Below are 26,244 nucleotides of genomic sequence, written 5' to 3' on the forward strand. Positions count from 1 at the left end.
GTTTTCTTTCGGCCTCAGTCACCACAAGGTGAAAGAGGTGAAAAGTACGATTTGAGGGGAGAAACACAAAAACAAGCATAGGCAAAACCAAGAGGTCTCACTTTTTAAGAGCACATTTGTATGCCCTCGGAAAGCTTCACTCAAGACTATACTCATGCAGCCTGTAGATTTAAGGTGTAACCAGAGGTCCCTTGAGGCTGGGCCATAATCAAATGTTTACTGTAGCAGACTTGAGATCCAATAGAATTCCCACCACTGACACCAAAACGTTATGACCAGACAACCTTGCATTCCTCCATGTACTAAAGTGGAAAGGAATAAGGACAAAAAATCCTAACTGCGCTATCATTCCCAGTATATTGCAAGTCATGGAGAGGGTGTGGCTTTAACAAAAATCTGCATCTTCACTTTAATAAGTCTAAAGATGCTTCCTTATTTCATATTTCCTAAGTAAATAGCAAGCAGGGCTAAGATGGTGTTAATGTGTATCATAGCCAAGAGTGGACCTCTTGTTTGTATTTTAAGAAGTCACCATAATCTTCATTGGTAGAACCAGTCACAGTGGCTTGGATTTAAAAACATGTTTTATGATCTGGAGACGGAATGAGGAGGAGGTGAGGAGTTGGAAGAGAAGATTAAGGAGAACAGGTGGGGCTGAGAGTAGGAGGGAGATAATGATGGAGGGGATATGATGGGAATGAATGGGACGGGTAGAAAAGGTGGGACAATGAGGGGGAGGAATTGGGACATCATTAGAACTAATGGTGATGAATAAGAGGGAGTGAGATTGGAGGAACTGAGGAGTCTAGTGAGGGTAATTAAGTGATATGGGGAATAAAGACTACGTGAAACCAGTCCAATCACCAAAACCTAATAAAACAGTAAAAGACACCAATGTAACCTTCCACAAAAAGCCGTGGCCTTCATGGACAGCCCATCCAACCAATCGCAAAAAATAAACACTGCATGAGAACCAGTGCTTTGAAGGTTTTTCACCAAAAACACATGTGCTCTTTGTCTGTACATGCACTGCTATATACAGTATTAGCAACATGGTGTCTCATGCACAACTAGCGCTACTTGTAGCAAGACCTAAAAAGGCGTCTGGGTACTTGTAGCATAGAGAACAGAGGTCTGGGTTTTCGCCTTCACAGTATTCTGCTGCAGTGTACCAATGTTCATAAAATGTTGAAACAGACATTGCACCAGCCACAGAGGAAGTTACAATTAATGATCTTGATATTTCTCCAACTTATTACAGGAAAAAAGGAACTCCTTGCTTCACATGCCGTTGCACATCTATACAGCAGAAACAGCTTGCACATATCCCGGAAGTACCTGATATGGTGCATGATAGGTTCTCAAGAAAGTCTGACTAAGCTGATCACAATTTCAGATATTTCATGAAACTGAAAAGAATCTAAATAAGTACAGCATTAAATTATAGACAAATGCTTTCTGTTAGGGCCAGAGCTGTGCACGTGTTATAAATGGACGAGCTGCATTTAGATCTGTGGCAGCTCAAAATAGCCCACCTTGCCATTTGTAAATTATGCATGAGATGTCTTCATTGTGCAGGTCAAATTGATATACTGGAAAAAGGCAGCACACCAGGCTCCAGCCCCATCTGCTGCAAAACTCAGGGATGCAGCGAGTTCCCGCCACTCATCAAGAGCTGGTCGAGGTCATTGTTGGACTTACACAGGGTTCCTATGAGCTGGGCAGTCCTGCTCTTGGTCTCAGTCAGGAATATTCCTTTCAGCAAACTAGTGCTGCTGGAAACAAAAGTCTGCACAGTACTGGGAAGCATAACTGCGAAGGAGGAATTACCTAGCCATTAGCAACACATGTGGTCTGATGTAGTAAAAGGTATGTTGTGGGAAGAAGCAATGCTTTAAATGCAAGCGAACACATCCATGGGCATTACGCTCCAAACAGATTCATAACAGGCTCGAACATCCAATGCAATTCATCGCTAAGCAATTCACCAGTCTCTTTTGACCTTGCAAACCGCTATCCAACATCAACTCTCTCTGAACAATATGCAAAATAATCTCAAAGGTTCAGGCTGCTGACCGAAGATGGATGTTGCAGAAAACTCAAACAGTCATCACTCAGTTTCGTAGCAAGATTGCCATGGGCCCTAACGCAAGCAAGGGAAGTGTGCCTACTGGACTCCGGCTGGGTAGCAAAAGCAGGGTAAATTCTTAATCCGATGGTAGCTATGACTAAAGCAGCTGGATCCCTAACTTTGTTGGGCCATGGTGCCACTACTCCTGCAGCACCGAAGATATCTATGCCCGCACCCAGTTTACAGAAACTCACCTTGCTCTTCGCCTCTCCTGTGACAATTATACAAGTCAATGGCCCCAGCAGCCACTGTCTGACTGAAGACAAAGCCTCTTTTCCATCGACTGGAAGCTTTAGGCACATATACGTGAGGTTTACTACCCAGCATGTTCGCAAGATGCTCTACCTGGGTATCCTCCCTGTGGTAGGAACCACCTGGCACATGGACAGTGTCACTGGAAGTAGGGGTGCGGGAGGTGCACCGGCACCCCCAGATAACCTCCATAAATGTAAATGTAAAATGTAAATTGATACTTGTATAGCGCACTACTCACCCGCAAGGGTCTCAAGGCGCTTGTACGAATACCGAAGTGGAACCCATCCTGGCTTTCCCTGAGGCATCCACTCCTGGGCGCCCCCGAGGTGGAGGCCAGGCATCCTTAGCGTTGTGGGGGCCGTTGTGAAGATTAAGCAAGCTATTGCCCAGAGTTGCAGAGTGGGACTCCATGATTGGAATAGGCACCGAGGCGAGAATTATCAGGTCTGTGGAAATTTGAGCCCAAGACCCGCCGAGGCGGGGAATTGAACCCTGGTCCCGGGCTAGACCTCTGCATCAGGGTCTGCCGCTTTAACCATTGAGCCACACTTCTCGATAGAGCTCACTTAACAAAAAAAGGACTGTTCATATTTGTCTGGTAACTTCTAATATTTTGTGACAGTGTGAAAAGATAAGGCTGCCAAACATCGATGCTTTATAGCACACAAAAATAAATTTAAAAAATCCCCTTGGTTTACAAACTAAAGTTTTCTCAAGTATTTAAAAAAAATACCTAAAACGCCAAAGACCGAGGCACACAGTACACGAGGAGGTAATACCACAGTCAGTATATGCCACTGGCTGGTAATTACCATCTGTGGTATTACCTACTCATTTCAAGCTCTACACTTTGGAACAAGGCATAACATGGTAATAATAATACATATTTTTCCCAATTCTGAGCTGCAAAACCCATAATATCGCAGGACTGTTCCAAACAAATTCTGCCAGACTATAACGGACCAGAAGTGTGCAGAACAAAAGTGCAGTATTTTCGCACACGTTGGAATCTGAATCCATGCACAACGTTCCAGGGCAACACCTTCCACTCCACATATGACTATATGTTGGTGAACATACTCTCGAAAATCCATAATTGACCTTGCACTTCTCCCACACCTGAACTAAACGTGAATCCCTTATTAAGTATGATTACTCTTTAAGTAACAATTACAATTTTCAAAATCCCACGTCTTTGGCGAGATGATATTGTTGGCCAGCCCCCCACTCTCTCAGCTATTTCAGCACCATTGTCTGATGCGTGCTGTCACATGTGATGCTACGACTTTTGTCTAGCCTTGCAGACTCTTAATAAATGTGCCTTCCCTCGTAGCATGTATGTGTACACACAAAAGGAGGACCTTCTTTCTTAAAAACACATTTTTTATTATTCACTAAATGTTATACTTTCAGGAAAGTGTTCTGGACACAAATTACTTACATCATGTGTCTATTAGATGACAGACATTTATGGAAAAAAACATAACGAATAACTAACAAGAGGGCAGTGACACAATCGGGGCCAATGGAATTATGTGGTTGTGACGTTTATTGCCACATAATCCCTTGTCTGCTGTATAATCTGTAAATTTTAACAAAAAATGTGTTTCCAGTTCAAACGGTTCAAAAGTTCATAAAAACACAGCGACATGTGTTGCTGCACAGTGGGAAACACTTTTCAAAGGTTGACTGGTCACCTTTCGGTTACTTCTTGCTATATTTGGGTGTTAAACTGGTACTTGGGAAGTGCAACCAATGACCAGACATTGCTAACAAGTTTAAAACTGACAAAATAATGAAATAAGACTATCAAAAAATATGTTGCATTATGCTGCATACTTTGCCTTTCTTGCTGCATAATTTACTCAACCCTGTCACATAATAATTTGTCCTTTCCCTGCCGCATAATTCCAGTGGCCCTGCACATAATCAGCATCCAAAACCGCTTTGAGTAGTAGGCCTGAAAGTGAGATCTGCATGCAATACATAGGCCACATAGTGGCATTCTGGCAGAGCTGTGTCTGCTTAAAGTGAAATGATCAAAAGTGAATTTCGCTGGGCAAAGGATCTTAGGAAGCAGATGGCGGATATTGCAATTTCATTAAAGATTAATAATTTTAATATTGCCCTACTTACAGCCTTATCAAGGAGAGACATTACAGAATTAGTTTCAGGTGTCTCAAGAGCAAGAGTTCTGAGTATTTATGCTTAAACACGTCACCCCTCATTTGTGTCAGTCTTGAGGAAATAGCTCTCCATTTCCACATGTTTATCATGTCCCGAAACAGCATATATGCAGTATAATATTGACATTTAGAATACGGTTACATCCTCGCTGCGCACGCCCGTCTTGTATAAATTCTTCTTAGAATTTGGATGGCATGGGCAGCTGTTGTGTGCAAAACCAATTTTCTAAACCTAATATTTTAACAGACTGCCTGTATTTTTTTGCTTTTATACAATGGTTTATAAAGACTATTTTTATCAAAATAGAAGGTCAAGACTGTCGGATCAGAATTTTCTATGCACAATGCAATCCTCGGATGTTACATGTGCATTGGCAACATTATTAATGGTCTTAAATGATTTTAAACTTTGACTGTGCATGTATATAAATGCATTTCATGAATTGCGTATATTTATTGTTTAAGAGACATTTTTATTCAATAAAAAATCTATTGAGTTGAGTCAGCCTTCACCCTTGTAAGGTTGTTAATTTTAATATGTTGTACGACAGTTAGTCTTAGCAGTGTGCACAAACATTTCAGTTTGTAAGGGAAACACCTACTATTATTATTACGTACAATCGGCAATACACATACGTAGCTAATAAACATTAGTCATACACAGGCAAATAGGGAATATCAGCAACAACAACAAAACGACTATTTATGGTATGAAAACTATCTATTACGCTACAAGACACTATTTGAGATTAGGCCAAAGAATTTAAAGATTCCAAAGTTGGCTTCCACTAGCGCCTTTTTATACTGAGTGCGTAGTAAGTGGGTCAGCGGTGACGGCTAATAATATTCCTAAAGTGACTGCCCTGGCTGACTGTATTGTAACTGTAGAAACTGAATAAACCAACAGCGCACTAGCTGCGGCTGGCACCAGTGCCGGGCAACGTCTTTTTTTGGCTGGAGTGTTTTTATTTTTCTACTCTAGGTCGGGTGGGCATAGTAGAAGTCAGTAGCCATGTGACGGCGTGAACCACACAACAAAAACAGACGGAAAATAGAGTGGCAGCTCCTAGGAATTAAAACATTTTTAGCTGCAGTCCAGAATGTCCATCTCTCTAATTACAAACGTGTGCCCTCCAGCCCAAGGCCTTCAGAGCCTTTCTGCCTTCGAACACCAAAAGGTTGCGAGAAATAAGCAATCTTCAACAAGTGACTATAATAGCTAAACGAATTAAATCATTTGATGTCTCTTGCAACCCTGTAAATAACAGGTGTTGCTTGATAATGATGTATATACTAGAACAATTAATAAAGGTAAGGTCCTGGGCAAGAGGCTTATGAAAAGCGTCTCCAGGCCTCACACAATCATAGGCAGGGCCGGTCCTAGGCATGGGCGGTATGGGCAGCTGCCCAGGGCCTCGCGCTCAGGGGGCCCCGCCGCCGGCCCCACAGAGTAGACCGCACTGAGCAGGGCCCGACATGAAAATGCAAAGCGCTGCGCGCACTCGCGCAGGAGGCAGTTAAAGTGCACCGTCACCGTGCACGCACGCACCCCACTTAGCGTAGTGGTGGTGGTGCTGTGCGCGTGCGGCGTTACTGCGTATGGGTTTGATGTAGGGCCGTCAATCTGGTAGCGCGCAAAAGCGCTACCAATGACGGCCCTGGGCATTCATTTTGGCCAGCCCCCGCGCGCTGTGCGGTGTGCTGCTAAAATGCAGTGACGCAGCACACAAGCCGCACGCGCTCCCTGGCCTGTAGGGAGTCGGGAATCTGTTCGGCCGGGCCCGGGCCGCGTGGGCGTTACGTATTCAGACTGTGAGAGAGACAGATGGTAAGTCACAGCGGTATTACCCAGCGGCATTGCCGGACCACCACGGAGGGACTGGATACTGCAGCACTGCCCCTCGCGCCAACCTAAATATTATCATTCTCCCGACTGCATTACTGAAAGCCTGCTTAAAGTTACAGGAATACGGGCTAAAGCTAGCGACCTGCTGCACTGACTGTCTCCATCATGGACGCGGAGCATCAAACCAGCAATACACAGTGCACTGATCTATGCTACCACCTATCACTCTGCCAAAACTGTTGCTTCAGTACACAACCAATCACTCTGGCGTGGCATGGGGCGCTGCGAGGAGTTTGCTGTATGTAGTGCTGTGCAGCCGCCGACGATCACGTGCGGCTGTGTCCACCTCGGCGGCCCCGGCGCTCAGACAGACAGTAGTGCCTGCCAGTGCCACAGTCACTGCACTGTCCGAGACTAGTACAGAAGTTGTTCACAACCGTAAGTACTACTACGACTTACTTTGGTCACCGAGGCAGCCTGCCACTGTGACTGTTGTGTGTCAGATGTTACTTACCTTGTTGTCTTGTCTTAAGTAACGGTGGTGGTGCGTGTAGTTTTTGCCAGGGCTCTCAGTGCTCTCTCTCATTCTGCGGGGGTTGGAGGCCCGGGGTCTGTCGTCATGACTCGCGCGTCATTCTCAGAGGTCCCTGAGTCCTCTCACCATCCTGCAGATTTTTCAGGCAGAACGGGTGGGGCCCTGCTACTGGCTAGCAATAAAGTTGTGTAAAGGTCATCAGCCGCCAACGGAATTTAGCCTGCAAGCAGTATTAGAATGTGCCTTTTCTAATTTGTTTGACCTCACTCAAAAAGAGTTTACTAGTCAGTGTGATGTTTTTCTGCCGGCAACACACTGATTGGCACAGATTTTTTTGACTAACTTGAGGCGGGCTCCTCTGCTCACACAGGAGGGAGCACAAGGGTTAGTGCCCTTTCCTTTCTGGTGCTCTTCAGCAGTTTTAAGAACTTCTTGGCATTTCTTGTTGCTCAAATGGGTGTAATTTTCTGCAATTTAGAAGTTTCCCTTGTCATATAGAGGAGAGGCCACGATTCAAAAATGTCTGTCTTAGTTCGAGATCCACCTTCTGCTCCGTACGAATAGCGCCCGATCCTCCAATGGCACACTGATGGGAAAATTAGATATTCACAGATACCTCTACACAAGACCTCCAGTAGGGCAAAAATAATCTACTCTGTCATTGTTTGTTACTCTGCCTCAATTTCCTCCTTAACTGAGACTTCGGAAGGTTGGATGTTAAGGAAGCTAACCTGCCCTAATTCTTCAGATTATTGTCATGCGGTCGAATTTGTGAGCAATCGATCCACATTTCGGGGATGAGTAGTCTCTCCGGATAGTTCAAGATCTTTGTTATTGACACTCCCATTGTAATTATGCGGCAGGGGAAGATTAATTTATGCAGCAGGGTTTGCTAAAGTATGCACCAAAAAATGCATACAATGTGGCGCAATGTAGCACATTTCGAATCAGTATTGCTGTACAATTTTGAACTTTTTCCACGTTAACAGTGTATGCGTGAATGTTTAACCTAATTATTGTCAGTTTAAAACCAAAATACAGAAATCGGCCATTGAAAAATGGCCCTCCTGTGAGACAAACAGCCTGTCGCTGTGCGGTAACACGTGGTTAAGTATTTAGTAACTTTTGATTGGTTTTTGACATAGGAACAATTTACTAGGTGGCAGAGGGAGTAAAATCTTCAGAATGTGCAGAAGATGATGGAATGTGTGATAAATCCATAATGATGTGGCAGCGCAGCCGCCTCATAATCGCATAATTCTAGTTGTCCTGGTTATAGATTTACATCTGAGGATGAATCGAAACTTGGCCAAACCCAACTGGTTTAGACTTTACATCCACTAAAACACCGTGCAAGTTGTACTCCTCGTTACACAGGTATCCCCGTTTTTTGTGAAGTATAACCATGGCCACTGGTTTGTGACTGTGTGCCCTCAGTGTGTTTCGCATAGTAGTTGACTTTCTGCATAATCCATAATCTGCAGATAAAAAAAAAATCTTGTTCTAAAGGCACGTTTTTACTGATATCCACATTAGTTTGCTTCAGTGATGCCAAATAACTAAGATCAAAAGTCCCTTCTTGCACCGCAATATGCAATTAGAGGGGCCTCACATCTTCCCTTTCGCCCAGGGCCTCAGAAGGCCTAGGACCGGCCCTGATCATAGGGGTGCGGTACATCCCCCCTCCGATGGAGCAATTCCCCGGAAGGCTGCAATGACCTGCCGTGTGAAGCATTAATGCGCCAAACGGTCTGCCACGCGCTCCCCGAAGATTGTTCAATTTTACTCACTTCCTCCTAGCATCGATCGCGAGAGCAGGCCGTCTCGTGGCGCGATTACACCGGGGCACGTGCTTCGTTTCCGGCGCAGGCCCGTCTGCGGTCCAGGGCACGGAAGATTTACCGACTCCAAGCAGGCGAGCGTCGCGGGGACCGCCAGGCACTAATGAAACTGTCGCCCTCTAATTATTACTCTGCAGCGAGTCAATAAAACCAAACAGTCTTATTTAATTCTGAGTGTCGCGCGAGGTTAATAACATACCAGGGTCGGCGAACGTGACTGTCTGTCTCTGGAATAATTTCAGCAAAATTAATATGCAAGATGTATCTGTATCGGGATGTTAAGATACCAGCGTCTACAAACAAGCAACGAGGGACTTTGGATGTGGCAGGGACTGAAATAAATCTGATTTCTTGTTAATAGAGCATTCATCCTGTTTTTTTTGCGGATGTTATGTTCGTTATTAATAGTTATTACCTCCATGGCTGGCAAACAAATTCCATGTAAATCCATATCACAATGATAGCGCTTCTCTTCCTATGTTATCGTTTACCACAAAAGTGTATTCTGGGACTGGTAGTCTTGCTTAAACTCAACAATGCCCCTCAATACATCGATTGGTAGACTTAAAGTCCGTAACTGGAAAAATGTATGCTTGTTGCATTTAGTCCTATATGAATACGGCACAGAGAGGGTCAAGCCTTTTCGACCCTGAGGCCACTGTACTTCTTATCTGACACTTTTTCACAATTTTTGTGGAATGTACTGTCTTGTTAGGCGTAGTTCATACAGCAGTACTATTATACACATTAGAATCTTTTTTGACAAAGCTGTGGTATTGCTGGAGGTTTTGTGATTTATGCTTGGCTTTCTGTGCATGTCATCGTAAGATTAGCCAGTGCACTATTGGTGTAATCCATCTGCTTACTCTGCTGGTTAGTCATCCCCTTCCACAAAGATGTCTTTCCCGCCACACACAGAAAGTTTCCTACCGCTTATTGGCACTGGTGGAGCACACCACAGTAACATTTTCTTTGCTGCATGCACACACAAACTATGGTAACTAGTCGGAGATATCTACAGAAATGTAGCGTCTGTTGCTGCACTTGTGACCGTGCTGTTAAGTAGGGGGTCGCGAATGATCCTGGTTCCGACACCTATTTTCGGCCGGACCAAGGACCCAGCCGACCTAGTGAAACATGCTGACTTTGTCCTGGTGTCATTTTCCAACACCAGGACACATTTCAGCAGCATTCACACGTTGTGTGCTCTCAGGAGCAGCAACATGCAGGCGGTGTGGTGGCTTTCATATTTACACTTCCAGCTGTGCCTGAATCAAAGTCCTGATTTAAAGAGCTGTCAGCCCTACTTTTGTTTGAGAATAATACTGGATGGGAGCTACTTGGAGCTAACACCTACACCCCAAATCAAATGAAAGAAAACAAAAGACTGCTGAATGTTATCACTTCACAAGTACTTAAGAGAAACTATAATTTGGAGGCAGATTTTTAACTTTGTTCAACTCCCTATGTAAGAAATGAGCTTGCACTATAAGAATGCAAGATTTATCGGCCTGTAAGAGTTATTAAACTAATACTAATGTAAATAACACCTAATTTTTTATGTAATTATTTTATAGCGCTGCTCATCCCAGCGTAGGTTGTCGAAGCACTTTACATCACACACAGAGGCACAATAAATCATACACATGTAAATCAATGTACAGAAAATGTTACATAAGACAATGAGGTTTATAACGTATACGTTGTAGGAATCCCATATCACCTATACTTGTAGACATATGTTAAAAGTGAACGGTCAAGGAAAACACAAAGTCAGGATATAAATCCTAATGCACCAATTGTGACTTTCTTACTAAGACTTTATTTACTTCCCAAAGGAACTCTTCTTTGCAATCATAGAATAGCAACAGATTGAGCAAAAAAACCCATTAATGATCTAAACCCCAATGACTTACAGTTTGCATGCAGTTACTTGATGCTGGTAAACAGAGCACTGCGCCTTATTAACTGGAAAAAATTTAATTATCTCAGTGCCAAAAGCAGTAGCCCACTTACCTTATCTAAATAAAAGGAAATCTATGTTCTGCATGTTACAAAATGTGATTTGCAGTTGGCTCATTAACCCACTGTGACTGGACAAAACACAGAACTCTCCCACAACAGTGTTAACCTCTAGAGGTATTTTACCAATATTATAATCCCCTCAAATTTGCAGGGCACACAATGATACTGCAGCAGATGTTTTAAGCCTGTAAGATATTTTAAAATGCACCCTCTTTATAAACAATGAAGTAATCTAGAACAGATTTACTGACACATAAATCCTAGTTGCCAATTTCTTTGCAGAAGAATTAAAAACATTTTTTTAATGTACAAGTTGACTGTCAGACTCTGCTTTTCAAGCTCTGCCTTTTGCCACCCCACCCTCTTTCCTTTGCCACATCTCCAATTTGTGGGTTCCTGAGGTAAATTTCTTCCAATTCTAGCGCTGCTTGTGAGAAACGCAAATCTATTCATTTTGGGCCTGATCAAGAAAACGCTAAGCATTTGCAAGCAAAAGCAGCTGTCTTTGTGAATCAAAAGTCCCAACTTGCATTGGACAAAATTGCTTTGCAACTTGTTGGCATTGTTGCGAATTGCAATGCATACACTGCAAATCCTTGCAAGTGAAGGAGATGGGTGGTCTCTCATCTTTCCACGAATAATGATATGCATGTATACTTTACAACTGATTGTGAGGTTGCAAACCTTGAAATTATGAACTGCCGAGGGAAGGCGGTAACTGTAAGGCAAACTTACAGCTATGACCGTGAATTGTAGGCCATTTAACTGCTCACACCCCGCTTATGCAGACTGGGGACATCCGGAGAAGCCACAGCGGTGAAACGTTGCAAGCTCTTCCCAGTGTCATTTTTACACTGAGGCCTTTTTGTGGCATTGTCACTTCTGTCAGTTTAAGGAGCAGGGTCCAAATGTCAGCACACTACATATGCTGGGATGGAGGTCTGCTGTCACAATTCGGCGCAAGACATTCGCACATGAGATAGGCAGTACATGAGAAATGCAGTCTGTGCCTCATTGCGACTATGAGTATGGTTGGAGCGCAATGCAAAGAATTGCCCTGGTAGGTGACTGAATGTTTATAAGGCACCTAAAAAACATAGAACATTTCAACAACAAAAAAACAGATTTTTTCATTTTTCAACTTCTCGCCTTCATTTTTACATTCAGGCCTATTTAGCATTCTGGCACCTTCACAGTGAAATGCACTGCAACAGTACAAGTGAAGGCTGGAAGGTGGGACAGGCCCTGGAGCAGACAGACTATCCTGTGGATACCTAGGCATGCCTCTAAGGACCCTGCCCACTGCCTGTCCAAGATGCAATCCTTTGAAACCAGGCACCTTGGCAAGTGAAGAATGAGCCCCACGCGCCTGCCGAGCACCAGACACAACATGCCCTTTACATGTGATGAGCTGATCAGGCCTCATTGCAGCCACTTGTACTATTGAACCAGAGCTCTGTTTAATATATAATCAGAGTGCAAACTTCTCTCCATATATATATTTTTTAAAACGTTTGCTAGACCCTCAACCACTCTAGTAGTGGCATGCTTCATTATCAGGTCTCAGCCTGGTCCCTAAGAACCAGAATGAGCTCAACCATATTTCAGGGAGCAATTTGAATATTTTTCACAGCCAGGGTACCTAAGAAGATGAAAATACCGCAAACCAACTGCGGTATCCCTTTATTAATGGTTCAAAGCTGTTATTAAAGATCTGGAGATCTTGGACACAAAGTGGATGGCATACCAGAATCTGACTAGGGAGGAGATAGATGCCCTGGAAACTCTACATAGGAAGACAGATCAAATTATAAAATAGACAAAGGTGGCACAATCGACATCGAGACCAAGGAAGGCTACCAAGAAACTTTTTTGCCTTTTAGGGACCAGGATGAGACTCGATGATGAAGCTTACCATTACTAGAGTGGGTGAGGGTCTAACAACTCTAGTAAAAGTATTGTTATTTGGTCCTATACATTGAAGTTCTCATATCCCTTTCTGAGAGCAGGGCCCTCTGCGGACCCCGCCTCAGGTTTTTTGGTTCAAATCTATTGGGCACTCAAGCCATTCAGGCATTTCTTGAACTAAGGGACCCTTGTGTCCACTCCAAAAGACGAGAGATAGCACAGCTGAAGAGAGCAGCTGCACACTTTCTGTCTTACAGCATCGATTTACATCATACCCGCGAGTAATTAGAAAAAACGTAAGCACAGGTCCCAAAGATTTCCTTCGGAGACCACTTCCAGTGCTGATGAACGCTGGGGAAGCCATATAGCAAGGCCGCCTATTCTTGACGCCTCTGTCTTCCACCACCATACACTTGCATTCCCTATCTCACTTTCTCACGTTCTTTATCATCCCTGCTTTCGTCACTGTTTTTCAATCTTTCTCTTCCTTCTTTTCTGCCTTTTCCTCACTTCCCTTGCGTCAAGGGATAAAAAACAAACCTTGGCCCCAAAAATAACAGCCGGTACCGATCACTGGCACAATTTAAGCACTGCGTTACACCAGAACATAAAGCAGCAATAACGGAGTAACAAACTAAGATACTTCAGCCAGCATGTCTGTCTGTTCCTTCGCACACTCCACTCACCACAAGGTCCCACATGTAAACTCTGCTGGATGTTAGTACGTGGACAGTGTCATAGCACAGCCAGTGCACAAGCACACTCTTCAGGGGATAAACCTTCGATGCAGCTTTCTCCTTTGTTGCTATGTCGACATAACCAGAGTGTATTTACTTCTACAGCCGCTTTACCTTAATCTTAAGCATTACATGACTCATCGCAAGGCAACAACTACAACTGGGTAGGGACGTCAGACCTGGCAGAGCAGCACACATCTTACACCCAACTTGGTCGGATTGCTCAACTGAAAAACTAGATTAGATGCCAACATAGTTAAAAGTTAATCACACATCTGGTATTTGTCAAGCAAACACCTGTAGGGTAATTGGGAAGCTAGTGAAAGAGTACAGAGTGGATGTGTAGCAGACAAAACCGAAATAACAGCAACTGTCTTTTTTTTAAAATTATCTTTTTATTGGAATTGTTTTATTACAACATATAACATCTAAACTTCCTCGTGTCGTTGTTGCTGGAGCCATTGTCATCTTAAGGATTTTGGGGGCCCTGGGCAAGACACATTTTTTGGCCCCCTGCTTAGAACAAATATGAATTGTATTACCCAATTTCTGCTAATTCAACCATGCATAATGTCAAACAATATTGAATTAAACCTCAAATTTCCAGAAACTATGTCACACAAAAACAGCTGCAATTGGTCTTGCCAAGGACTCCAAAAATCCTTGCGATGACCGTGGGTAAGGAAAGACTGAATGAGAGGTAGAGGTAGACAGAGAGAGGGAGGGGGAGTAAGATAGAGAAATAAAGAGCAATTCCTAGGGGGCCCTTAGAAAGTGGAGCCCTGGGCAATTGCCCACCTTGCGAGTGCCGGTAAAAGTCTTTGATGCTGGAGTCTGCTGTGTAATCGCCAGCACTATTTGCGCTTGTAATGTTTTTAGGAGGAGAACATGAGAGAGAGTTAGCATCGATCGCAAAAAAACTCCTCCAAATGTGTTCTTGTCCCTCAATTAAAAGTTAAATGTTAAATGTTGTATACTTGTAAAGCGCACAGCTGCCCCAGCAAAGGGGCGTCCCGGCGCTGTATACCGCTGGGGAACCCATCTTGGCTTTCCCTGTGAGATGGTCCCTCCTGGGCATCTCCAAGGTGAAAACAAGCATCCCCAGCGCTGATGGGGCCGTTTGTAAAGATTAAGCAAGCTATTGCCCAGAGTTGCTGAGTGGGACCCATGGTTGGAGTGGGCACCGAGGCGAGAATTATCGAGTCCGCTGACCATGGCCCAAGACCATGCCGTGTCGGGAATCGAACCCTGGTCCCAGGCCGACCTCTGCCTCCGGGTCTGCCGCCTCTAACCAGTGAGCCACACCACTCCGTTAGAAGGCATATGTGCAAACACAGAACATGCCCATTGAAAACATAAAAACATGACTCTAATTGCCATACAACCTGTAAGGCTGGACCTAAAATCAATAGACACCAGTAACGATTTCAAAGAAGTAGATATATAAAAAACGTTATTCCAGCAAATGGACTCCGTATAAGCCAATTGTAATTGATTTAAGCTGGATTCACACTTGGGGCAATACAAGTCAGAGCTTTGCCAAAAAATGAAAACTCACAATGCAGGGATCTCAGCTAGTTTCATCACTTGAGGGATAGAAAGTGCATCTCAGAATTACCATTAGGCTCTTGGGAAGCAGACCGGTAAAGCTGTAGTGCCCAAAGTATGGGCAAAATATACCTTCATCACATGAAACAGTGAAAACTCAGTGCCACCGAAGGCAGCTTAGTGTTGAATACTAATGAATCAATAGTGGGTTTAAGACAAGCATAGACATATCCATCAAATGCAGAACAGCAAACTAAAAATAAGATCACGCTCGGGTAAGTCTTTTCTGTGGTAGTTACAGAGAAATATGTGATAAGCTCAGGCACTTCTCCAGTGGTTCTCAGTAGAGAGTGGAGGAGTCTACTTCCTGCAGAGCTGGATCAGTCTTAGATAAATGTTTCACATCCCGTGACCAATTCACAACTTTCTAGACCTTTTTCAACTGTGAAATGGTCTACACAAGGTATTGTTATTAATTCTTTAAATTATACATAGAGTGTGCTTCAGCTCCATCCAGAGGAGCATTACCCCCTTTACCTTATGCTATTGGCTATACCTTTCATGAGTCCACCTTTCAGGCTTTCACTGGAACATTTGATGGACAATTGTGCATCTCAAAAGGGTTCTCATTCATCAGGCAGTTTGTCACATTCACTTCTTTCCCTCCTATAGGCACTGTGTACAGAAACAAACTAATTTTGACACTGTTTTCCCATCATTGGTTGGTAAGGCAGGAGATCGCTTTATTATGATAAGTTGCAGTTATGATTCCAACACGCAGCATTTTTGAATGCCTGTGGCAACATGCGTGGCACATTAGAGCCAAATACATTGGCTTTGCTAATATTTGCCTTCAGAGGCCTCAGGCCCTGCACGGGCATCTGAAGAAAGAGGCAGAAGAACTCAAGAGCAACATTTGTCAGCAACTCCTGTATGGCCATGTTAAGGCTTGAAAGTGCCAAAAGGCAGAACTCACATGCGCCACACTTCACCATCATGTGCCTCGCTCCTTGTTGCACTTAGTTAATCCCCAAACTCACACAAGGATACCACCTGAACACACTCCACTCTCAAAGCAAGGTTTGAAGCAAATTAATTTTGTGGCCACTTACATTTCCCTGGTGGAGGTCTCGCCTTCATTCACAATATCTTCTGCTCATGCTTTCTACGATCACTTTCCAGTACTTACACTTGCTACTTTCCACTGATCCCTACCTTCCCCAGGAGATGATCATCTTCTACCCAACCTTAAAGCCTCTTACTTTTGCAGAATGATTTAGGAAGTGACATACGTGGTCTCTAACTTATCCATTCACCGCTCCAACGCCCGCCAAAAAGTTTCCTCCAACAAGACTATGAAAGAGTCATTCTTTAACCTTCCTCACATTGAGCATCAAACACGCCATTGAACCAATCCAATCTAACCACAAGCCCCAAAGACATCAGATCGTCTCAGCAAACACAAAACACGATATGTTTCAAAATGTCAATAGAGTAAGGTCTCTGTTTTAGCCATGATGAGAGGACAACATGGGTCCTCGCATCATGCATTACCATGCAACAGTACACCACATGATAATATAACTATAAAGTGATGAGTGAAAAAATTGATTCAGAAATTTTCATAAAACTTGCAACTTACTCAGATTTCTTTGAAATAATATCATGGCCATCTCACTGAGAAATTGCAGAATTTTCGTACTGTCATTTGACTGGAGAGAGGTCTCTGTACACCTCAAACTTGGAGCAACCTTGCCATGGACATCTGGTAGTTACGTGTTGCCTCACACCCACTGTCTACAGCTCAAAGGGTCTCCATCCCAGGGAACCATTAGCAAAACTCAGATACAGCAAAGATTAATGAATGACGACTCCCATTGGCCCCATTTAGCTAAGCAATCATATGCATCACATCAGAAGCCTTACCCTGACCAATGACAATGCAACAGTGACCTCATGCAAACAATCTTCCCTTTAACCTAACATAAACACAACTTAACGTATTTGTAAAGCTCGCGTTCAACCAGAAGGGTATCTTCGTGCAGAATAATAGAGGTTTACTGTTACCCAACTCAATGATGATAATTTTATCGATCTCAGAAGGCCCCCTGATACACCAGGGATGCCTGGTTTCACCATGGGATGCCCAGGAGTGGACACCCCACAAGGAAAAGCCAGGAGGGGTTCCCTTGTGGTAGGAGTACAAGCGCCGGGATGCCTCCGGGTCACTGTTCGCGCTATACAAATACGCCACATTTACATTTACATTTACATGAAAGGCTGAGCGGACCCACTAGGATTTGAACCTGTGACCATGAGGTCAAACACCGGGCCCTACAGTGCACACATAAATCCACTAATCCACCAGACCCAGTTTCCATATCAACACTCACCACCCACACTCACATGCACACATCTGTTCAATTCTCACTTCTGATTATATACCTTTAATCGACCCAAAAACAAGCCTCTGACATCAGCAACCTCTGCACACAGAACTTAAATATGCTTTCTATCAATGAGACCTGCAGCAACCCCCTCACTGCCTCCACCTCTTTGACAATCTCATCCAAAATTGCTACATTATCCTCATCACACACACACAGACACAAAAATACACTCCACAAAACCAATAGTGGTCTGCCCACCATTCACAAATCTAAACCTGAACTCAATCACTTCTCCCATCCCAAAGTTATCTAGATGCCTTTCTACAGACTTTAGTCTCCCCATCACACACACACCAAGTCCCATTCTACCACATCCACTGCCACTAAATACAATACAAATGTCATTGACTATTCCTCCTGCATAACCTTTAAATCCATATCCAACACGTGTCATGGTGGCTTTTGACTCCCTAATTCACTGAAAACCAAAGCCACGACACGCTATGTCCTGTCCCACTCTTCCTACCACAGCTTAATTTCTCAGTATTCACATACTACTTTAACACAAAGTAGACTTCATCAGGTCAGCTACCCCTCATTTAGCCTAAACCTCCACCCTTCTCTTTTACTCTCAACCTCAATTGGAGGGACTAATTTGCCCTACTCTTACAAACATAAACCTCCAAATGCCCTTATTAATTACACATTATACCACAACCATCATTTTCACAGTAACATACGTCCTCATTAACCTTTTCTATGTTCATGAGGCACAGTGGAGCAGAGCTCATCATAACTGCAATGGCCCTCCCACGTTTGGCTAATTCCCCACCGGTGCGGGGGTTCTATTGGAGTGGGCGGAGTCGTGATGAGCCCAGCTCTTCATGAGCACAGTTCCACTGTGAGTACCGCGGCGCCGCACACGCCCCCCCCCCCGCACCGCGGGGGAATTAGCCCCGTGTGGAAGGGGTTAAAGCACCCCAACTGGCCAGACTTCCTTACACCCATCTTCAACTGTTAAAAACACCAACATTGCCCCTTTTAACTCTTCACTGACATCCATCCCACACACAATCGAGCAAGAAAGACCAAAATCCAGTGCCCCTTTGTAGTTCCAAAACTGCAATCCCTCTACACGCACACACATCACAAGCTAGATAAAAACTGGCCTTCCAGCATTTCAAAAGACCGTCAAGCTCAAAAAAACTGCAAAGAGAACTCTGGAAAATCTAATTCGCAAAGCCAAATCAGACTATTACATCAAAACCATCTCAGAAGCTGAAAACAAACAGAAAGGTCTATTCAAAGCTGCCAAACACTACATAACCTTCGCCACCTTATTTAGCTCCACACACAACCAGCTTTAATCGCTTCTTAATCAACAACAGAGAAACCAATCGAAACAGTAATCTCATTAACCTATTCAGCAAGACCCATTTAACGCCATCATGGAAGTTTCCTTCGTGTTGCAGATTCTAGCCCCACAACTCTCCGATCTAGTCATCACACCTACAAAGCTTCACATTGAGTGACACCATCTTTCCACCAATACTGCTTAAACCCTTAAACAACTCCCTCTTAATCAGCATATTCTTCTCCTCTGTAAAAGCTAGTCAAACTCTCTTTGATCAAACTACCCGATATAGACCCTGATTATCTCAACACGTATCACTCATTCACCTGCCTCCTCTTCCTCAGTACGGCCTATCAAAGTGCTAGGGTCCTTCAAAACAACCACCTGCAGGTTTAACAATCTGTACTCTGCACCAAACACTGACATTCCAGACCATTGTTGAAACCCTGTGTTTCACAGACCAAGGTAATCATGACCTCCTTATTTTCCTCAGCCTCTCAGCGACCTCCACGCCATTGACCATTAGGTCTACTCATCACTCTATCCAAACACATAAGCAATCTACATTACAGAACTTACCTATTCTCTTGCAAAAAGACAACATTGTGTTCAGAAAAAGAACTCCACCAAATCCTCTCTTCTCCTGTTCAACCTTGAGGTCTCCCAAGATCTCTTCCAGCACCATTGTTTTTAGGTCTCGCGTGCTGTACTGCGCACATGCGCAGTCGAGCTCGCGATATTTTATGTCTCTTAGTGAACTTCACTAGGAGGGTTAAGCCCCGCCCCTCTTCTCTATTGGCTGGCCTCCTAAACGGTGGCCAGCCATTGGAGAAGAGGTCCTAGTGACGTTCTTCTTTCGATCAAAGCCCCGTCCTTTTCAGATTGGGGGCGTGTTTTTGACTTTCATTCTACGTTCTTTGATGTTTTTACGTCTCCTCCTACGAAAGACCTAAAAACATCAAAGGATGTAAACGACAGTCAAAAACACGCCCCCCAGTCTGAAAAGGACAGGGCGGTTTTGCCAGGGCTGGTTTTTGTTCCGCCGTGTACCGTACACTTTACTGAAAAGAGTGAAGCATTGTAAATGGAGACAATTACTGCAAATACTATTTACCCATAACAAAAGCGATGGTAGGAATTGCCTTCAAGTTATACAGCACTCTGACCTGTCCCAAAGTCTAGGCTGCAGCAGAAGGAGCCTCACTAATCAGTTACACAAAAATCAACAGAGCCGCATTGTAATTTTTCCCGCCTCCACCATTGCCTGTGTTGTGCCACAGAGCTGTAACAAACCTACACAAACTGATAGTCTCTGATTCGCTGAAAACTCAAGCCTGCGACAGGTCCTTCAGAAGTCACTTTTGTAAATGTAGGATAAGTGCGCCGATTCCAGGACCGGTACCTCGGGAAGCGTCTGTCTGCCACCTCAGGTGGATTTAAGTGTTGTGCTAGGGGCGCGAAAGACCGCCGAACTTTGCCTGAAAAGTTGTATTTAGAGATGCTGGAGGCCGAGGTGAAGGGGGAGCACACTCTGAGGAGCGCCTCCCCGCACCGGAGCGCTTATAAATTGGACTTTCACGCTATCAAATGTTCCTTCGACGGGATGGAAGCGGACAAAGTGCCCTGGCCAATGGGGCGACCTCCCCGGCTAAGCGCAAACGGGGGTTCGGGCGTCCCTATATTCCAGATTGCGGTCCGCCTGACGTTCCTTGACTGGCCAAACCTTGGCCCTTCTTCAGTCTTACACAAGCACATTGCTAACTGGAATCGAATCCAAACTGACCCCAACAGGTCACAGCAACAGCCCGCCCGGATATTCCTCTGACAGGGTACACAATAAGCCTTGAACCCCTTGGCTTCCCTCTTGGCAAATGAGGCTGCTTTACTATTAGGCATACATTAAATGTCCTGATGAGATCCATAGAATGTGTTAAACGGAACGAAACGCCGTCGACAACTATGAGCACCTTACACACATGGAATGTTTTATTTGCCCTTTAAAAGTGTGAAGGTGTCAATATTGTTCTGTTTTATAATCAAAACTGTGCGATTAACAAGTTTACAGAACGTTAAGCTCTTGCCTAAGCCCTTTTGTTCGTTCCATTTAATTGTTCCCTGACCTGATATTCTTGTGTGATTGACTGGGTACAGGCTTGTGCCCTGTTTGTATATTGTGTGTTATTCATGTTTTGCATCGACTGAAAAGTAAATACCAAGACCTCTGACCGGTTGGGCATGTTGTTTTCAAATATAGCAACGACTTTGTCTATATTTATTGATTAAGCATTATTATTTGTAAGGGACCACTGTTGCCTTAATAATATTGACTCCCAAGGTCCCTTGCCGACTTCTTTGGGTTCCCTTGTTGTTTTAAAAAAATCTAACAAAAGCAGAGCAGTCTTCAAAACTACCAGGCATTTCATCAGTCTTCTCCCCGTTGCCTCAAATAACCCATAACACTGCCGCAGCTCCCCTTACCCAATCTCCAACTACGAAAGTCTTTCATTCGCCCTAGATTTCTCCCCCACGAGCACTCTGTCAGGGATACTTATATACCGTCCGCCTGGGACTCAAGGACAGTTCCTTAATTCCGTACCATCCTCCATAGCTAACCTAGTTTGTAGCTCATCTAACTTCACTCTCCTGGAAGATTTTAACATTCACTTTGACAACCCCTCAGACAACAATGCCTTAGAAATAATTTCTAGTCTTGCTGCACTACAGCTCCAACAATTAGTGCTAAAACCCACCCATTCTAAGGGTCATCTCCTAGACTCCATATTCACCAACTGTCCAGGTCTTTTAGCGGGAAACCCTTTGCCCCAAGCATCCAATATAGCTACCCGGAAGGAACACAATTGGTCCAAACTCCCCCAAGCAGAATGGACAGTAGCTTTAGGCTCCTTCAGACCCCCTTCTATGCGGATCCCTCCACAGCTAATGAGAACTTCAACAAGTGGATTTTAAACTCTTTAGACTCAGTTCTCCCCATTACAGTGACGAAACCAAAGCGAACCACTAAGAGCGCCCCCTGGCACTACCAGGACTTACGAGAAAAGAAACGCCAATGTAAAAAACTAGAGAGAAACTGGCACCTAGACTACTCCCTCACCAGAAAACTGCGTACAGAGCCACGATAAAAACCTATAAAAATGAAATTAGAACAGCGCAAGCAGCTTTCTACGAGAGCAAGATCAATGCAGCCGCATCAAAACCCAAGAAAATCTATAAAATCGCAAAATCCCTTCTCAAACTCACTGAAAAACCTCAAATCCCACTCAATCCCCAAGCCCGCTGTAACGACCTGGCAGAATTCTTCCATAATAAAATACAAACCATCTACACCTCCTTCCCCCACACTCAAGCCCCAACTCCACTAATCACTCCTTCTGATCCACAACCCCACTTTCCAGTGACACTCGCCAACTTTACCCTACTTGACCCACCCTCACTACAATCCATCATGCTCCTAGTAAAATCCGGATCTCCCAATGACCCAGCACCAGCACGCTCTCTGCTGGCACTCACAACGCACATCATTTCCACCATCTTAGAATTACTCAACACCTCACTAGCCACTGGAATTGTCCCGCTTCCTTGGAAACGGGCCATGGTTTGAGTGCTCTTAAAGAAACCCAGCCTAGACCCCAATATTCCAGGGAACTATCGACCTATATCCCTGCTGCCCTGGCTCAGCAAGATCTTGGAGAAACACGTCAACAAGACTCTCACAGAATTCCTAGAGACCCACCAGTTGCTTGACCCTACCCAAACAGGTTTTCGACCCATGCACAGAACTGAGACTCCCCTTATCAATGTGATGTAAGGGGCAAGGAAGATCATGGATCAGGGAGGCACTGCAGCCATCATCCTGCTAGACCCAAGTGCTGCCTCAACACTGTAAACAACAGCATACTACTGCAACGACTTACTAACCTAGGAGCCTCATCAATAGCAATCTCATGGTTCGAATCCTTCTTGAAGGAGCGATCCTTCCAAGTTTTCGAAGGGGACACTGCTTCCATTAGCAAACCCCTCGATTGTGGTGTACCGCAGGGCTCTTCCTTAAGCCCTACGCTTTTTAATGTTTACATGAGCCCCCTTGCTGAGATCGTCCGTCCCTTCGGGATAAAAATAATGACCTACGCGGACGATACTCAGCTAGTGGTGGCTCTGAGTCAGTCTCACACCGCCCCCAACAATCTTAGGGACTGCCTGGAAGTATTGACCCCCTGGATGACATCTTCCTGTCTCAAACTAAACAGAGACAAAACCGAGCTAATGCTACTAGGTCACCACCCCAATCCCAAAATCGACCACCTCTGGCCCACCTGCCTTGGACCCCCCCGCCCCCGCGCCCAAGGACACAATCAAGAGCCTTGGCATCTGGCTGGATAAGCCCCTCCATTTCAATCACCAAGCAGCAAAATTATCAGCCACCTGCTTTGGTCTACTCAGACTCACCCAAAAAATTACTCCCTTCCTACCCTTTAACACCAGACGGATCATGATCCAAGGTTTAATCCTGTCACGTTTGGATTTTGAAATGCCCTCTACCTAGGGGCCCCACAGTCCATCCTAAATAACCTGCAGGTTATCCAGAACTGTGCGGCACGTACCCTTCTACAGATCCCGCGTCGTACCCCAGTCAAAACAGAACTCCGGAAGCTCCATTGGCTCCCCGTCAGGGACAGAATCGCTTTCAAGGCCCTGTGCATCGCACATCAAGCCTTCTGGAAATCAGGCGCCACTATTAATCACACATTGGTCACTCCCTACCAACCAAACAGACAGCTTAGATCTACCTTCTAATACCTTCTCACAGTACCCAGAATCAAGAAGGTCAGATGTGGTGGACACTCCTTCTCCCACAATGCGGCCAAACTCTGGAACTCCTTACCCCTCCACCTACGTGCGGAACCCAACTTGCTGTCCTTCAGGAAAAAGCTTAAAACTCAGCTGTTTAACGACTAGAATAGGCTCCCTCTGCTTTCTCACAGGCGTTTGTCCGCAGCGCTAGGACGCCTCAGGGTAGCTACCGCGCTTTACAAATGCTCTTTTCATTTCATTCTTTTCTTTACTGATAAAAGACATCATGGAAGCTCCGGCCACCACTTCCGCACAACATTAGGCATAAGGAAATTAACCTTCTTCAAAATACTCACACTCTCACCACATGCTGACTTTCCCAACACCTTCAAGCCCACAACCAACAGATGACATTTTCCCATCCATCATACTATCTCTCTTTGGAAAACAGATCAATAGAATAACGTTTATTCTTCCGCACTTTAAAACCTGGACTGGCCCTTCCATTAAAGAAAAGATGCACATTTTGTGCCTGATGATCTCAACTACTATTCAATCATACACCAACTATTTCTCAAAATGGTAATTGAGGAACCAGTCAATTAACAACTACAAGACCTCTATAATACCAATTCAGTCCGACAAACGTGTCTAAGAATCAGGTTAAGTTAGCAACAATCTAGGATGTAGATGATGCCCTTCCATTTACACATAATGGCGCCCACTTCCTGCTATAGCTTGATCTCTTCATTGCCTTTTATACTATGAACCATCAACATAATTCGCTTACTCTCCAGTCACAATCAACTTATCGAGACGAGAGCCTCCAAGTTGCAGCAAAGTCTCCCAAGGATGCGTCTTCCTTCTTGTGGTCTTCAACTAGTACATAGTGCCTCTTGGAGTCCAATTGGGTTACCAAGATCTACTATTCCGCCAATGCACAATTCTCTGAAAATCTCGACAATCAAAGACATGGATCATATTAAAGACTGCATCATCCTTACGCAAGCACTGATGTCATGTGAATATCTCATACTGAACCTAACACCAAATTCATGCTCACTACCAACAGTGTTAAATAGGCAGAAGATCCACTATTTGCAAGTGAAATGTCCTCAAGAAGGAGCATGCCACCTAGTGTGGGTGAAGGGTTTGCATCTTGTTTTTTCTCCAAGTCACCAGAGGGTCTCGGTATTCATTGTATTTATAGGTGCATAGGAATGGTTAACTGATCAGACCCTCCAGGATTTCGCGGTTCACCTCGAAATCGGCACTTTTGTAAAAATGCCGCGATTTTTACAAAAGTGCCCGCGAATCGCAGCCTAATATTAAGAAACTCACAATGATTCCATCTGTGGTGATACTGCCAAGGGAATCAAAAATATGAGAACTACACTAGCCAATATGGAACAGCACAGATCACCACATAAATGATAAGGGAGGGAGACAGGAATGTTCAGCCTGCTTTTAGTGGTAGTCTCAGTAGGCCACCAGGAAAATTCTGCTTTAATGACTAGCGCCAGCAAGATTACCAATTAGTTTATGGACTTCAGGAAGGATGATATTTGTGCCTGTGGTACATGCCGACCAGAATGCCCTACTGTTTGGTATGGCAACCTCTCACCTCCCATGCCAGTGCACTAATTGAGGGGAACAGGAGTAGGTCACTTTGTTGACAACAAGAAGCATGTGTAGCGGGTGAGGGGTGAGGAGTAGGTTGACTGTGGTCCCACTGTGCTAAGGTGACCAGAATTTTTATGCAAGAAACTGAGACATTTCTCAAAAATAGAAGAAGGACTATAATTTTACGTCAACCGAGCGCATAGAATGACAGCGCTCCTCAGTAGAGAATTACAAAACAGCAGTAAGAACATAATAAGATGCAAGGTTTAAACCCAGTAGCTTGCCTGTGAATTAAATTGCTTTTTTGGAACAACTGCTAACTATTTCTGCTTTGTAAAACATAAAAAACACTTCCCCCTGTTTTTAGTCGACCCTCTCTAAAAACCGGGACATGGGCTAAATTCCTCGAAATCTGCCCGGACAGCTGGTGAAGAACAGGGACCGTCCGGGCAAATCCGGGACGCCTGGTCACCCTACACTGTGCTGCAGGTGCTACCCTCTCAGAAAAGGTGGTGCTACTGGGGCAGGAGTCAGATGAGGTGATTACTGTTGAGCATGTCAGAAAGTAGACCCCATCCTAATTGCAAGTGATGTATTCCTGGGAGCACGTGGCCGTGTGTGGTGAGTAATGAACAGACCCTCAAAAAAGAAGATATCTGTGTTTGTTGTAGGAAAAAATGCTAAATAAAATGCCGCAAAATTGCGGCAAAATTTCCATATTTGTGCCGCAAAATTTGCTAATCCATGCCGCTATATCCTGGGGGTCTGACTGATGACCATTCAAAATCCCTATTTCTCCCCCCTGGGTTCTTGAAGTACGCCTTTGTTCCTTCGACGGAGACCATCTTTAATCACTAAAACTATTTCTCCCCCACATTGGAACCTTCTGCACACATCTAGCCAACAGATGTGAACCCAGGAACTGAAGGAACAAAATACATCAGAATAATTAAAAGTATAAGATAGCATGGAATTCACCGATCTATTTGCATATTAGCTGCTACTGTAAGCCAAGTTCAAAGCGCGTCCACTTAAATGCAGGCTACCTCAGGTTAA

At 44.4% G+C, this 26,244-nt stretch overlaps 1 protein-coding gene across 2 annotated transcripts in view; it reads right to left on the reverse strand.

Moving 5' to 3' along the window:
- The window catches only part of MARCHF3 (membrane associated ring-CH-type finger 3), a 313,528-nt gene that overhangs the window by 182,228 nt on the left and 105,056 nt on the right, over positions 1-26,244 (reverse strand). The gene's annotated exons all lie outside the window — the stretch shown is intronic.

The sequence above is a fragment of the Lissotriton vulgaris genome, chromosome 3_1, assembly GCF_964263255.1.
Source record: "Lissotriton vulgaris chromosome 3_1, aLisVul1.2, whole genome shotgun sequence".
NCBI lineage: Eukaryota > Metazoa > Chordata > Amphibia > Caudata > Salamandridae > Lissotriton > Lissotriton vulgaris.